Source organism: Sus scrofa, chromosome 1 (genome assembly GCF_000003025.6).
Source record: "Sus scrofa isolate TJ Tabasco breed Duroc chromosome 1, Sscrofa11.1, whole genome shotgun sequence".
NCBI classification, from domain to species: Eukaryota; Metazoa; Chordata; class Mammalia; order Artiodactyla; family Suidae; genus Sus; species Sus scrofa.
The window spans coordinates 212,812,796-212,830,634 of record NC_010443.5 but is presented as its reverse complement, the minus strand read 5'-3'; the positions used below and the strand labels follow the sequence as shown (position 1 = coordinate 212,830,634).

The 17,839-nt window shown below is 31.8% G+C and overlaps 1 protein-coding gene across 6 annotated transcripts in view; it reads right to left on the bottom strand.

Annotated features, from left to right (window-relative positions):
• Nucleotides 1-17,839, bottom strand: part of PTPRD (protein tyrosine phosphatase, receptor type D) — a 2,180,605-nt gene that overhangs the window by 1,182,379 nt on the left and 980,387 nt on the right. The gene's annotated exons all lie outside the window — the stretch shown is intronic.

Below are 17,839 nucleotides of genomic sequence, written 5' to 3'. Positions count from 1 at the left end.
TTAAGTTGAATTATCTGCACTTATAGATCTGATGAAGGAAGTTAAGGTAAAACCTCTACTGGCCTCTGTTTCCTCTGAGTCATCATTAGATAAGATTACCCACTTAGCTTAAGGGGGAAAGTTAGGGATTGGAAAATATTTAGGATGGTGAGAAAGTAGGAAAGAAGTGTACATTGGTTCCACTTAGAATTTGGATTTAAAAATTGCAGGAGATTTTTGCTTCCATCTTAGCCACAAAAACTCACAAATTCAGTTTTCATTGTTGTTTTCAAACTACTCAGAGAGTTAAGGATACAAATAAACCTAAAAAGACTAAATAGGAAAATAAATATAGCTTTCTAGGAGATATGGTATCTATAATTGTTTTAATTCCTTGCTGAGTAGAAGGAATATCTTCTTGTCAAAGATCTTCAGAAATAAAGTAAATACTGCTATGATGGTCTATAATAAACCAACCCTTCCATGCTATACAATTTGATCAAAGCTATACTTGCTTTGATCAAAGCAATGTTAGAAGTGTTATGCAAGCTTCCTTGAAAAGTGCTTGCACCCTGGGGGTTATCCTTTTGGAACACTCACTATTGAAGCCTAGCTGCCATGATATAAGAAAGTCTAGGTTATAATGCAAGACCGAGAGGTCAGGTGGAGAATCCCAGGAAGATGAAACATCATGTGAATATAGAGGCTACATGGAGAAGAACTGAGACATGCTGACTGACAGTTTGTGTTTGTATCAAGGCCCAGAAATATAAGAGATGCCATCTTAGAACTTCCAGTCTAGCCTAACTACTGGCTGAATTCAGCAAATCCAATTATCATATGGGGGAGAACTGCCTCATCAACCAGAAGCATAGTGAAAATTGATATGTAAACCACCATTTTGAGATTGTTACACAGCAATAGATAAACACTAGTTAAACCTTCAACAAACTTTTAATTGCCGCATGTGGCAGGCATGATGAATTAGAATGACAGAGAGAGATAGAGTTACAGAACAAGTCAGAGTCCAGCCACATAATTTTCCCCAAAGGTATTCAATTGCATAGACGTGGTAGGCTGATGTCTTGAAGTAGGATAGAAAAAATAAGGGAGTTCCTTCTGAGGAATGGGGATTATTTCCCAAAAGTTAGTGCCTGCTGAGAAGTGGCAGCAGTGCAGGAAAGCTGAAATAATAGCTATGATGTATTTTGAACTTTGGGAGTAACTCAATGGTTAGGGTTGGGTGGGGCAGAAAAGATGTCCTAAAAAGAAGAAACATTTAAAATCAATTAATTAAGTTTCTACATTAAAAAAAGAGAGGAATAAGAACAAAGTAAGGAAATATAGAGATAAAGCTGAGGTCAATAAAATAGAAAATAGATAAAAGTAGAGAAAATAAACAAATCCAAAAGTTGATTCTCTGAAAAGATAAACAAATTTGATAAGGTCTGAGTTACACTAATCAAGAAAACAGAAAAACTGAGAGAGAATGAATGATAAAAAGAAATGGTTATCAGGATGATAGAGCAGTTATCACAACACATCCTACAGACATTAAAAGAATAATTAAAGAATATTATGAACAACTTTATGTCAACAACTTAGAAAACACAAATAAAAAAGAATAGATTCTTAAAAGTTGAATTGACTGCTGTCTCACTTCATGCCAAAAACTAACTTGAGGTAGATCATAGACTTAAATGTAAAAGCTAGAAATATACGGAAGAATATCTTCAAAATCTGGATTCGTCAGATCTCTCTCATGCAGGACAAAAAAAAAAAAACCTTTTTACTCTGGACATAGAAGACCTAGCCACAAAAAAAAAAAAAAAAAAATTTGAAGTTTGTCAACACTAAAAATGCCTGCTTATCAAAGATACTAAGAAATCAAGTAAGCCAATCAAGCTACAGAGGGGGAGATAACATCAACACTAGTTATATCTGACAAAGGATTTTTAGATACAATTTATAAAGAACCCTGACAGATGAACAATACGAAGATACACATACATTAATAATGGGCAAGCAAATATGGGTGTATAACTTCATAGACAATATATGGTCGTTGATCATATGAAAAACTATTCAATATTATCAGTCATTAGAGAGAGAGACAGTTAAATCACAATGAGATACCACTTCAATTTAGTAGAAGTCTAAAATCAACAGCACTGACAATTCAAATATTAACAAAAATGTAGAACAACTGGACACCTTATAAAATGCTAAGGGTTACATTGATAAGAGTATAAAAACTGTGCTATTTTGAAAAACTGCTAGGTAGTTTCTCATATAGCAAAATAGAAACCTACTCTAAAATTCAGCAATTCTACTAGTAGGTATTTATCCCAAATACCTGAAAACATATATCCACAGGAAGACTTCTACCAAAACATTCACAGCAACTGAAAACAATTCAGTAATCTACTGGAAAGTAAACAAACAAATTATGGTATATTCATACAATGAAATATCACCCAGAAATAAAAAAAGAATTGGATTATTGATAGACAACAACACAAATGTTTTTCAAAAACAATAATTTAAACAAAACATGCTAAAAATACATATTTTAAGATTCCATTTACATAAAATTTAGGAATAGGCAAACTAATTAGAGAATACAAATCAGAAAAAAATGGCAGTAGTGAGTGCTGGAGAACACAGAACTGACTGGATTTGTATAGGCAATTTTCTAGAGGGATGAAATGTTTTGTATCTTGCTTCAGGTGGTAATTCAAAGGGTATATACAATACCAATATAATATTAATAAAATAACACTCTATACAATTTTTTTAATTTTACGCAAATCACACCAGAGTAAAGATTAGCTAAATACCCCTAAATTTAATTGATAAGGTTTTTATTTTTTTAAAACTAGAGGATATTTAAGGATATATTTCTTTTATAATAAAGGATATACAAATAACTTTTTGAGAATTTTGCAAGGTTCAGAGTACATTTTATATAAGAGGCCCAAAATGAAGTCTATCAATCTGGATTATAGGAAACAAAGAAACAAAAAAGAATGAGATAGGGAATAAATTAACTTCGGCTTGGGCTTCTTTATAAACCAGTCCCCACTAGAGTGCTGTATGATTTTTCTAGTTATCTTAAAACTTAAAAGTAGTTGCTATGGTAGAATCAGAAGAATATGTGTTAAAGTATTTTAAAAACAATTTGTGTTTGCTAAATGCATGTTATTAGAAGCTGCCATTTTCCAGCGCTTTTAACAAAATTTACTTTGAGTCCACATTTTATCAGGCAACTGTCAGATTAGAACCTCTACCTTCAATTTTGTAAGCTATTCCAAATTTCAAAAAACTAGACTTAATCTGTTCTCTTGTAGGAAATGCATCTAAGCTATTGCCTATATCTCAGTGATATACTTCAAAATAACCTTGGTTTGAATTAAACTTACAGATAGATGGTGAGCATTTAGAAGGCCTATTTAATACCGAACCAGGATAGAACTGTTTCTTTTAAAAGAGCAATTCATTTTATTTAGTTAAACTTGTAGCTTTCATTTTTCTTCTCCTAAAATTTTTATCGTAGGAATCAAATATGAGAAGCAAGTGATATTAGTAATTAAAAGACTTTAATTGACTGGATTAAATTTTTATTTTTAATGTCCTCATCTGAAAATATTGTTAATTCAATAAAGCTTTCCAAAATGACTGCTCCGCTTAAATATTTTAAATTAGATATCATTTTAATTTTCTACTTACATATGACATGAAGTTCTTTTATTATGGCTTATATATTCAATTAAAAGTATCATTTTAAAAATGCTCTCTCTTTATAGGCTATATACTTCATCCAAAGTTGCCTAAAATGTTTTGAGAACTTCTCATGAGAATGCCTTCAGAGAAATTTTAAGTCAAAAAGAACATCAGTTATCTAACTTTCTAATAACTACTTCATGTAACAAAATATTATTTTAATATCTAGATGCACTCTTTGCATTAATGTAAATTAGATACATGTGGTGGTTTCCAAACATCCAAAAAATTTACCTTGGATAGGGCACTTTTAAAAAAATTATATTTTTTTGAGGTAAGTCCAATAGGACTAAACTTTATGTATTTTAATTATAATCTTGTTTTAAATATTTTATTATTATATTATGTTTTAATCACAATAGTAAATTAAAAAATAGGAACCCTAAAACAAATTCTAGCTTATAGTTCACATTTCTAGTTAGGGTAGGTTTGTGACCAGTTGAAAAAGAAGTTTCAGCTAACCTATATCTCTGCTATTTTAAGTGCAATTTAATGTCAGCTCTTTCATTGGTTGAAGATTCTCATGTATTTGTTTTTATTTTCTGTTCTTCAAACATTTTTATAATTCATGTCCTTTTATGATTTTTCCCTTAGATGTTTTAAAATAATCTTTGTTTTTTCCTCATTTAATTTCAGTAGTGTTATTCTTTTATTTGTCCTATATTAACTTTTAGCATTTTCTATTTAGCTCTTTGGTATTCCCCATTACTGCTTATTTTATATGTGACTACCTCCTTTATATTTAAAATGCTGGCAGCAATATCTATATTTAAAAGTGTTTCTATTTTTACCACTAGATTCTGTCTTTATAATAAAAATAACTGCTATTATTGTCAACTTAAAATATGCCAACTATTGTGTTGTTACATGCATTATCTTATTTAATTTGTAGTAAAAGACTAAAATCCTTGATATTTATAAAATATTTTTAGTCAAAATGACTATAATGGAGATATTTGAAAGCATTGCTCCTCCGTGCAAAAGCACTGAAACCACCATATAAATATGGGAACCTAATTTCAAGCGGAATGTAGTATTAGGCATGAAGATCTCACAATCTGTATTCAATGAACTTTTCATTTGGAACCCAGAACCAGGACTTAATTAGCCCTGAGACTAAAATACTGAAACTCTTGAAACCTTAGAACACTCCTCTTTAAAACATTAATAACAATAGAATCTACTGTAGACTGTTTTGAGGACAAAATATGTAAAATGACTGGTTCAATGACTGGCACTCATCTGGCAAGGGCTCTGTAATTAATAGTTGTTATAACCTTCGAATGTAATGTCCTGGGATATCTATGTGACAAGGATATTTACCTTCTATTTCAGATTATTTAATGATAATCCAAAATAATTCATCTTATGCTGAATTTTCTCTTTTATTTACTGAATGAAATTAAATAGCTATGTTATTTTGCATTTCAAATGAAGAATCCTAGAACAACCCAACAAAGATAACTAATTTTCTTCTCCAAATTGTTTTTATTTTACCTTGTGAGTGTGTGTGTTTGAAAATTTCTTTCAGATAGGATATTAAGAGTTAGGACTGGTAAAGCTATTTACTTTCTGGCTCAGATGAAGTATTTAAACATTTATGGGCCAGTTAAAATTTCCAATTTGGTGCTTTAAAAACACTACAGTTGATAAATAGTTCTTGTTTCCAGTAAGTTCACATAGAATTCCATTTATTTACCATGCTTATTTGAAAAATGAATAATCTTGATGTTAAAGAAAAATAGGTATAGAAATAAATTATGCAGAGTTGGAGAATAGAAAGCAGCGAATAGCTGTGGGGAGTTGTGAGCTGAATGGAGATTCTTTAAATCACACAACCCTGAGAGGAAGTGGAATTCTAATTGTCCAGAATGCAGACCCCTTTGTGAACATGATAGTCTTTTAACAGGGATTCTAGAAAGGCAAGGACTTATGGGTACAACTTTACTCTAAAGTAAGGTCTAATCTAAACCTATTGTAATAAATTCTAAACTCCAGGCTCACAAAATCATGCTGAACCATCAAAAATGACTGAGAGTCACAATAAAAGTCTTTAAAAGAAGATAACATAATCCATTTTCTTCAATTCTTATCATTGTTCTTCAATAACATGCACACAAGCAAAAACTGCTAGACATAGATAAAAGCAGAAAAATATAAACACCCTGTAAATGTGATCAATAGTTTAAAAGAGAATATACATTTAATAAATGGACAGATGGGGATTCTCAGCAAAGAAATGGCTGTATTAAAAAAATTAAAATTGAGAATAACAGCAAAGAAAAATCTACTATAAAATACTAACTGGATGTATTAATAGCAGGCAATATTCTACAGAAAAACAAATCAGTAAATATGCAAGCAAGGCAGTAGAAAGTGCCCAAACTGAAGGACACAGAGAAACTATGACTGCTAAATATCGCTGATACATGTTATGATCTTATGTGGTATAACATACATTTAGTTGGCATGTGAGAAAAAAACTAAAAGAAAAAGGCTGGGCAGGAAATAAAATATTTAAAGAATATTTTCCAAAACTTGTCATAAGTTTTCCCAACTTGATGAAAACTGTAAAACCACTAATCTAAGAAAGCTCAGTGAACGTCAAACATGATGAAAATAAACACAATCACACACACACAGATACACACATCAGGAAAAAGCCCAAAGCATATTACAAGTAAATTTGTAAAAGTGAAAGATAATGAAAAAATTTTCAAAAAAGCCCAAGAGAGAGGCTTATGCAGTTAAGAGAACATTAAGTTTTTTTCTGACTTTTTCTCGAAAGCAATGAAACACAGAGGATAAGATGCCAAATGATGAAAGAAAAACAATGTCATCCAAGAATTCTTTATCTAGCCAAAATAAAGGTTAAATAAAGAAATATGCTGAGCAATAAAACATAATTTTCCATCAGCAGATACATATATCAAGGAATGATAAGAGGAATTCTTTGCATTAAAGAGAACTGATAATAGAAAGTAGAATTCACAGGAGGGAAGATGAGGGCTGCAAATAGTAAATAACATTTAGGACAAACAGAAAACAAAAAGCAAGGATATGAACATAAAGCTAGATTGTCAATAACTACATTAAATGAAAATAGACTAATACATAGGATAAGCATTCAACTAAAAGGCAAAGGTTGTCAGATTTTATGATAGAGCAAGAGGGAATTATGCTGTTTATATAAGCACACTGTTATATAAAGACTCAACTACCTTAAAAGCAAAGCAATGGTAAAAAAAAGATTATACCTTATAGACACTACATATAAGAAATATAGAGTACCCTGTAAGATAAAGTTGACTTCAAAAAGGGAACATTACCAGAGGTAAAGAAAGATATTTTGCAGTAATAAAATGGTCAATTCATCAAGCAGACAAAACTCTAAATATACAAGCACTTAATAAGAAAGTTTCAAAAATAAATGAAGCAAAAATTGACAACAGTAAAGAGGAAAATAAAAAAATCACAATCATATTTGTTATTGTTATAATAGTTTCTAGTTGTTATCAGAAAAAATAAAAATATAATTAGAATGAATATATACAATTTTATAACACTATAACATAGTTTTTGACATCATTGATATTTTTATAAATTGATATTTACCAAACCACTTCAGAGTAAGTATATTTTTGAAGAAAACTTACAGTTATCTTCGCAATTGTAGATTTGGCAAAAATTCTTATGTAAGGCGCAGAAAGCACAAACTTATAAATGAAGGAAATTTGAGAAATTGGGTTTCATTAAAATGTTTAAAAATCTGCTTATTAAAATATACTGATAAAAATACGTAGGGAAGCCACAAGTTGAGAGAAAATCAAATATAATCTTACAAAGATATATTATATATTACATACAGATGACAAAGGGCTTAAATCTAGAATACATAAACAACTCCTACAGCCCAATCAAGATAAACAGCACAATTTTTTGAGTAAAAAAGGTTAAAAAAAAACTTCAAAAAGGAAACTATCAGAATAGACAATTAATACATTAAATTCAATACTACTAGTCATCAGGAAAGTGAAAACTGAAGTCATAATGAGATGCTACTATATATCCAATGTAAATGAATAAGATCAACGAGACAGATCACCAACTGCAGGTGGGATTGTATTAAATACCAATATATCCTACAATCCAGCAATTCCATGCTGTGGTACTTATCCAACAAAAATGAAAACATGTCATAAAAATGCTTTGACAAAATATACCAAACAAAGGTGCTAAATCAATTCAATGGAGGAACATATCAACAGATCTGCTAAAACAATGGGACATCTATAGGCCAAAAACAAAGAATCTTGACCTAAGCCTCATATCTTATGCAAAAATTATCACAACATGCAGCACAGATTTAAATATAAAATGAAGAAAAATACTTTTAGAAAGAAAATCAGAGAATATCTTGGAGGCTTAGAGCTAGGCAAAGATGCCTTAGATATAACAACAAAAACATGACTGATGAAAGGAAGAATTGAATCTGTGATGGCAAATTTTTTAAACATCTTGGCTTGACTATGGTGATCAGTTGTTTGGTTAAACACCAATCTGTAAGTATTCTAAGATATTTTTAAAGATATCATTAACGGTCAAATTAGCAGACTTTTCAATAAGGCAGATTACTGTCAATAATGTGGGTGATAATCATTTAATCAGTTAGTAACCTTAAGGAAAAAGACTTAAGTTTCCAAAAGAAGAAGGAATTCCACCCAGACTGCAAAAAAAATTCTGCCTGAAATTTGTCTTCAGAGCCTTGAGGACTGTAACATCAACTCTTACCTGAAACTTTTTCCTGCCAGCTTGCCCTATGGATTTCAGACTTGCCATCCCCTTCAATCACATAAGCCCATTAAAAAAATTCTCCCCCCTCTTGTTCCCTCCCTCCCTCTCTCTATGTATATATAATGTAATTATGAATTATATTTTATAAAGTACAAATAATACTATAATATATTCTGAAGCATATACGTTTCCAATTGGTTTTATGTTTCTGTAGAGTCTTGACTAATAGAGACATCATGAATATTAAAAGTTTTTGCTCTGGCGAAGCTCATGAAGAGAATATAAGGTAAGATATATCCTGGAAGAAACCACTTGCAAATCTCATAACTGGCAAAGGTTTAATATCTGGTATAAATAAAGTACTATCAAAGTTTATTAGTAAAAATAAATAAGTAAATCAAATGAGAAATTGAACAAAATACATGAGCAAGTATTTCCCCAAAGAGGATATAGAGATAACAAACAATTATACTGAAATACATTCAATACTATTAGCTATAAAGAAAACGTGAATTACAACCACAATAAACTATCACTACACACTGGCCAAAATGACTAAGGAAAAAAATAGAGACAACACCAAAACACCAAATGCTTGGATGGAAGCAGAGCAACTAGACTACTTATATATTTGCTGGTATGAATGTAAAATGGTACAGTCATCTGGAAAAGAGTTTGGCAGTTTCTTATAAAACTAATTATGCAAATACTATATGTCCTAGAAACTATACTAAATATATAAATCTTTGTATATCCTACGTGAAAATTTATTTCCCACAAAAACCTGCATGTGAGTGTTGGAAAAAACTTAAATTGGAATTTTTTTCAGATATCTTTCAACAAGTGAATGGTTAAGTAAATTGTGGCACATTCATACCAACCAGCAATAAGAAGGAATGAATCCTTGACAGGGACAGCAACATGGATGAATCTCTAGAGAATTTCGTTGAATGATAAAAGCCAATTCTAATATCTTATATATTGCTTGATTCCATTTATATAACATTTATGACAAAATTTACAGAAATGATTACCAAGAGTTAGTAATGGAAGGTGGCTTAAATAAGTGAAAGACGGTGGACTGAGGAGGGAACATAAGTGTGCTTATGTATGCCCAATACGATGCATACTTGCAGTGGTGAAAATGTCAATTACACGGGTGATAAAACTGTATACACAATACACACACACACATATACACCCTCATAAGAGTACCACATGGAGCAAAGAATGCCTAGGAAGGGAAATGTGTGGATTTTCTGGGTTGTTGGGAACAGCCTATGTTTTGACAGGGATATGGAATAAGCAAATATATACATTTGATAAAGGCCCATCAAACTGTATGCTTAAGGTATGAATATTTCAAATATAAAACATGAAAAATAATATTTATATAATTAACAATATGTAAAAACCAAAGAAAAGATGCTCTACGGTAAGATAACAACCTGAATCTTGGATTTGTCTTTGTATCCCCAACTCTCATTTTCGCCTTTCAACCGCTACTGTATTTAAAGGTATCTTTGCTTTTCTCCTAAAGAAGGTGGTATAGCTTTAGGCGAAAAAAACATAAGGATTATAATTGAATTTCTATTTCCAATTCATGACAAGTCAGGGGTTCCAAATTTAGTGAATTTATAGATTTTCTTTAAAATGATTCATTTCAGAATTTCAAATAAAATCGTGGAATTCATACTTTTGAGAGTCCATTCTTTTTTATCCAACACACATCAGTAGCCTCATTCTCATTCTCTAGCACATGAAGTACTACACAGCAGTATTAGTCAATAGAATAAATTGTAATGCCCTCAGAGAGTATCAGTTTTGATAAAACACACATAATGTTAGTCTCTTGAACTGCAATAGTCTCACACTGAGCCCTGTATATATTAGCACTGAATAGAACCTCAAATTAGTATTTTTTCTGTAACTAATCTGATGGTATTTCAAGTGGTTAGGGCGAGGTGAAGGAGATGATTTCTAATGATAATCAACCTAGCCTTTAATAAACTGAATAAAATTACAAAATAAGCACTAAACCCATAATTGCAAAATTTTGTAAAGATGATAAATTGAGGTCAAAACCCTACAAACCTTAGAAATGTAAATATTTAAAATTCAGTTCTCTAATGATTCATTAAATCTAGTATGGTTCTAGTTTTCCAAGGATGGTATTAGGCACATTGTATTTAATCTTCCATCAATAGAGGTACTTTGTTTTATACATGATAACACATAGTGAACTATTACTGGAATAGATACAGTTATGTATATAGGGTTTAAAAATAAATACATACAATTTTCTTTTGAATATTTATGTCTTCAAAATTTTTGTATCATGTTAGCAAATTCATCCTGTATCCACCTATTAGAGTTCTGAGACAGGTTTCTATAAAACTAGATATGAATTTAGGGAACAGAGGCTGAGGATATTCCATTCATATTTGGTCCCTATGCAGTTCTCACTATATTCTCTGCCCTCCTCTCATTCATTCAGCCTTCTTTAATTTAGTTGGACCCTTCATTTTTGTATTGAAATATAGTTGATTTATTATACTGTGTTAGTTTCAAGTGCATAGCAAAGCAATATGTATATGTGTGTGAGCATATATATGTATACGTATTATATATGTGTGTGTGAACATACACACATGTATTATGCATATGTATTATATATATTATATATATACAATTTTTCAGATTTTGTCCATATAGGTAGTTACAAATACTGAATATAGTTCCCTGTGTTATATAGTAGGCCTTTGTTTATCCATTTTATATATGGTAACACATACCTGTTAAAGGCCTAATTTATCCTTCCCCACCCTATCACCTTTGATAACCATACATTTCTTTTCTATGTCTGTGAGTGTATTTCTATTTGTAAATATATTCATTTGTATCATTTTTTAAGATTCTACATTTAAGTGATATAGTATTTGTCTTTCTCTGTCTGCCTTACTTCACTTAGTATGATAATCTCTAGGTTCATCCATGTTGCTGCAAATGGCAATATTTCATTCTTTTTAGGGCTAAGTAATATTCCATGGTATTGTGTGTGTATACACATTCATACAGACAGACCCAACACATCTTTTTATCCATTCATCTGTCAGTGGGACACTTAGGTTGCTTCCATATCTTAGCTATTGTAAATAGTGCTGCTATGAACATTGGGGTACATATATCTTTTCAAATTAGAGTTTCCATCTTTTCTGAATATATGCCCAAGGGAGTATTTATGGATCATATATTAACTCTCAGTTTTTTAAGGAACCTCCATACTGTATTCCTTAATGGCTGTACCAATCTAAATTCCTACCTACAACATAGGAGTGGATCCCTCATTTTATATCAGTGAGTAGTATCTACCAATCCTACTGCATAAAGCTTGTGATAAAATTGTCATATAATTGTCATATAATTCTGCCACCCACTAGTCTGGTCCACCAGAGTTAGGTAGCACGCTTTAAACCAATTTATGTATCCACTAGTGGCCTATAAATTGAAGCATTGTGTCATGATAAGCAAAAGGGAAAGAGTGACTAAATGGAACAATGAGATTGCCTCTCTGAAATGAGGCATAAGAAGCCAAAAACAGAAATCATAAAGATGCACAAACCTGACTGTTCATCACCAACACTTAGAGGACTTTATAGTGTGTCAAACTGTATGTCAACTTCAGATCTCCTCTAAGCTTGAAAATTATCAATATTTAGAAACTCATTTACTCTTCATATAAGACAAAGGTAAGTATCTCACTTTTACAAATAAAGAAACTAAAACTCAGAGAGGTTAGTTAATTTGTCCGGTCTTACTCCGAAACTCATGCTATTTCAAATGTTCTATGAAACAACTGATACAAAACCAAAGGGCAACAGTATGCAAAAGGTGCAAAAAGAGCAAAATGGTTTTAATTTGAGGTCATAAAAGTATGTCTTTTGAACTTTTACAATAATTTCATTGTTAATTGCCATTTTTTAAGTTTAGTTATATCTCAAAATATAACTAAAACCACTAAATCTCTAAAATTGTGTTACTCCCATCAATGAGTTTTGCAATTAAATACTGAGAAATATTTAAGATCAAATGTGTTTACTTAGTGCTACTTTATATTTTAGTTTTACTTGTTAAGTAAAGTATGCCAATTTGTAAGACAGCTTCCTTAATGTGCAAATACTTGTTTCTCTGCAGTGAACTTATCACAAGCTTGTTTTAACTAATGATCTTAGAACATCCTGAGATTTATCTACTAATTTTCAGGTGCTGCTCCCAATGCTCAAGATTAGTGCTTGAGAAGACTCCAGAGAGTCATACATTTTAAAGTAGCAAAATCACATTGTGACATAGATTCTGTTCAAAGGCAAATGCTTCATTCGGCAGTTTGCTTCACTTCCTAATACAATTGAAAAGTCATTTGCTGACTGTAAACCAGTGGCAGGTGTGCTTTCATGTTGACAGCTGCAGTTCTGACACGGATCACAGACAAGCTCTGCTGGCAGTGCTAGAACATCTGGAGCATTTGGTCTGATTTCAAAAGCCAATCTGAATGGACAGTCTTTTTACATTTTAGAAAAAAACAAAAAAAAGTTCTGGACCACATGTGTGCTGGAGCCACATTTTTGCTGAGGTGGTACAACTTATTATATTTCTTATTTACTAAATATGAAAACAAAGCCCACACAGCATACCAACATTTCTAATGCCTGGGAAGATGGTTTGTAAAAGAGATTATTACAACCCTTTTCTTAGGATTTTCTCTGATAACTTGAAAGCATTTGATGGATAGAAAAAGCACACTTAATCCCTAGATGTCTGTGAGAAGTTGGTATGCTAATTTGTACATCGAAAATATTTAATACTTAAATTGAATGAGCGAATGAACTAGGTTTATTATCTTTTTCTAATTATTAAAATAATATACATTGTTCACAAATTAAATGACATTTGACTAATGTTACACAGAATAATTAAAGCCACTTTATTTCTCAAAACATCCTACCATGTAGAAGCAAAGGAAATCATTCCCATTTAACTAATGCAGCTACTCAAACTCAAACGAATTGGACAATTGCCCAAGCTCCATAAGTATGAAGTGGGAAACAATTTTTTTCCCAAATTTGAATTCCAAAAATCACAATCCTTCTACTGTGCTTTAGTTTGAAGAATTTATGAGGTGAGGAAAGCACACAAATTTTCTTCACTATCAGGGAAGTCCAAATTTACCAGACCACATTGTGGGACACTTAGGAAATTCCTACGAAAATATTTATGATGTGAACCCTTAGTACATGGATATCTTTTTTAAAAAATATCAGGCAAAGTAGCACAATTCATTTCAAAATTTAACAATTACATCTAAACTAAAAAAAAAATGAATTATGCCTACAACTTCTCAACATCTATAAATTACTTAATTGATTTTTGGTTCCTATGGGAGTGAGGAAGAAAAATTGACAGCTACACATACCCTCCAAAAACAGAGTTTATATCTGCGAATTTTTGCCTGCTCTTGATTCTCTGGCTTTTAAGGAATGAAACAGGCACACATGGGAATATGGTATCTAAGGATAATACTATTTTTAAACTTTCTATTGTGAACTGGGTAGAAAAGCTAAACTCAAACTTCACTTTCCACTTTTCATATTACAGTATTTCAATGGATAAGTGGGCAAGAATCCAAAAGTATTAATTGCAAACTCCATCACTGTGCTCATGCGGGTGTATGAAATATGGGAAATGCTACCAAGTAATTTATCTTCAATGTTGTGCCAATAAGGACATGGCTTCTTAGAGTATACACAGAGAGAATGTCCATTCAAATGATACTTGAGCATTTTATGGATGAGTTTGTGACTAATGGATAGAAACTAATATATTCTCCTGCCCCAACATTATTGAGACCAGAGTATTTATTTACTAGTACATACTGTGACAAATGGTTCTGTTTTCGTTTTTTTTTTTTTCTTTGATTTGAGTCACTCATTTCTCTGATTATACTGGCAGCTATTTAGGAGAAAAAAAAATCTTGATGCAATTTTTGAGAGGGAAGCATGCCAAGCAAATAGTGTTAGAGTTAAATATCTCTAAAGAAATGCGCTCTGGCCCCACCCAAGAAAAAATGAACAATTATACCCACTCTGGCACATGAAAATGTTGGTCGATGTTTGGCACCTGAAGAAATTACCCATGAAATGAACACTTGAGGCTTGACTCATTAGAATTCCACTCCAGTATCTTCAAATGAATAAGAATCTCTACACAGATACTGAGAAACAGAGATAAAAAGGAAAGCAGAGGAAATGATAATACTTCTTTACTAGGCAGGAAACTTAAGATTTAATGGAATTTTCTCCCTAACACACTTTATGAAAGTATGACTACAGGTTAAAAAGGTCATAAATTTCAAGCCAAAGAAAGCTATGTATAGTCAATTATTCAAGGAAATAGAGCCAATCAGAAAAATACATATTTTAACTGCCTTGCTTCTAGGTCTATATTTTCTGTATTATGTAAGTTTTGTTTTGTTTTTGTTGTTTTTTACAGCTATAACCTAGTCAAACATGGACTGGAATTTTTAGTATTTTTGTGAAGAGGAACATAATTCCATATACTCAGCTAACTTAGACTCAATTTTTAAGTTAGGTTAAAAGCAAATGTGACACAGTGACAAATTTCACCATTTTGAATGTATTTTAGTACAAATATATATGTATATATAACACTGCCAACATATATGTTTCATAAATATATTGTATTTATTTTCTGAATATTAAATATGTGCCATTATTAATTTCTTATACTTCTATAAGAATTTCAAATATAATAAAATGTTTAATTAAGGCAGATATTTGGTCATGTTCTCTGCATCATTCAACTATGTAAACCTGTATTTTCCCCATACTCACTGACACAGTTCACCTTTTGAACAACATGTTACATAACTGACTGGGCTCCTTAGGATGAGGGAAAAAACTGGTAGTCCTAGAGTTAGACATAATTAACAACCCCATATAGCGATTTTGTGAATTTGGTTTCATGGTATTGCAGTCCCATCAACTCTGCTAATGTACACATAAATACATATACACAATTATATGATACTTCATATTTATCTATAAGTATAGTTCAGCAATACTGGGGGATGGAAAAAATCTTTTACCAACTGATTTCTGTTTGCTTTCTATTTTAGAAACAGTCTAAATTTGATGTATATGGAACTAGTATATAAAAATATAGAACTGTGTTTTGCATTTCTATAGGTTACAAAATATGTCTCAAATTCTTATATTCTCAAGTAGAGAAATTATTAGCTATGAAATGACATATTACAATTGCAATGTAGAAAGAGAATAAACTTGAATATATAAAACTGAGCTAATAAAAATATTGTTATTAAAAAGAAATGCAAAAAATAACAAATGCCTGCAAAAGCTTAAAATATTGCCATCCTCTGGAGGTCTACATATAGAAAAATAAATGAATAGAACTTTTGCTCCTATTACATTTATTTTTTTATCCTAAATTATGTCCTTATATGGCCTTATATCATACTTGTTATTGTTCATAACAATTTTAAGTGGATTGCAAACTCCTGAAAGCTTGAAAATTGTGTTTCTCTCTTTGAATATAACCTGTCCCTGATTTTCTTGCCCAGTGCCTTGGCACATTATAAATAATAAATATTTTTAAATTACTTGTTATTGCTAGGCCCCTGCATCAGGTGAATGAAAGGTTTAAAGCTTAGAGTTTTGTCTTTATTTCTCTGAGAAATAACAGAATATGAAACCCTCATATCTTAGATGATCAGGACTCTCAAGTTAGGTAATTTATCTAAATCATCTAGGATTCAGTGCTTCATTCACAAGATGCTGATTGACTATAATGAGTATAAGACGTAATGTCCACAAATAAAAGAGTATTCTTCCAACACAGTGTCTGGTCCTCACTGTCATTCAATAAATGGTTACTAATTTTTCATCACACAGCTTGGAGGAAAATGATATTTTCACAAAGAATAAGCACATGTCATGATCCTCAAGTAGTAAAAGAGAATTCCTCCCTCTATTTTCAGAATGAAAGTAGGGAATGTGGATGAAGAGATGTACTCAGCTCAAGCCTTAACTAAAATAGATCTCTGTTACTTTCGAAAGAGTGATGTTATTAATGTATACAATTATCTGTGTTGATAAGACCTCTTCATCTTCAAAAGTGTTGCAGTCTTCTTTTCATGGGCTCACTCACACCATTCACTGTTGATTCTCTCCCTTCTCAGTATCATTTTTCGGTTTCCTCTTTTCTCCTGAAACTCCTAATTTGGAATGCTCCATGGCTCATTTTAGATATGTTTCTTTATACAAGCACCATGCTTTAAGGATTTTCTCTTGTCCTGTCGCATTAAATACCATTTTTATGCTACCAACAACCTCATGTTTATGTTCTGCACTGACATATCTTCCAGATCAGAGCTTTATATATCTAAATCCCTATTTGATATTCCAAATAAAAATTGAAGGAGTTCATCACTACCATACCTTTTTTACAAGAAATGTTAAAGTGTGCTCTTCAAGCTAAAGTGAAAGAATGCTAATTAACATCATAAAACATATGAATGTGGAAAACTCCCTGGTAAATTAATTATAAAGTAAAAATTAGATTGTCTAATATTGTGGTGAACATAAACCATGGAGTTCCCATTGTGACAGAACAGAAACAAATCCAACTAGTATTCATGAGGATGCGGATTCGATCCCTGGCCTCACTCGGTGGGTTAAGCATCCGCATTGCCATGAGCTATGGTGTAGTTCACAGACATGGCTCAGATCCTGTTTTGCTGTGGCTGTGGCATAGGCCAGCAGCCGTAGCCCTGATTCGATTCCTAGCCTGGAAATTTCCATATGCCTCAGGTGTGGCCCTAAAAAGAAAAAAACAAAAATTAGAATAAATGAATAAATAAATCACTTATAACTTTGTTAAAAAGATAGGGAAATGTATTAAAACAACTATAGCTATAATAATTTGTTATTTGATGCACAATATAAAAAGATGTAGGGGAGTACCTGTCATGACTCAGTGGAAATGATTCTGATTAGTATACATGAGAACACAGGTTCAATCCTTGGCCACGCTCAGTGGGGAAGGGATCTGGTGGTATTGCCATGAGCTGTGGTGGTTGCAGATGTGGCTTGGATCTGGCATTGCTGTGGCTGTGGTGTAGGCCGGCAGCTACAGCTCCAATTTGACCCCTAACCTGGGAACCTCCATATGCTGTGGGTGCAGCCCT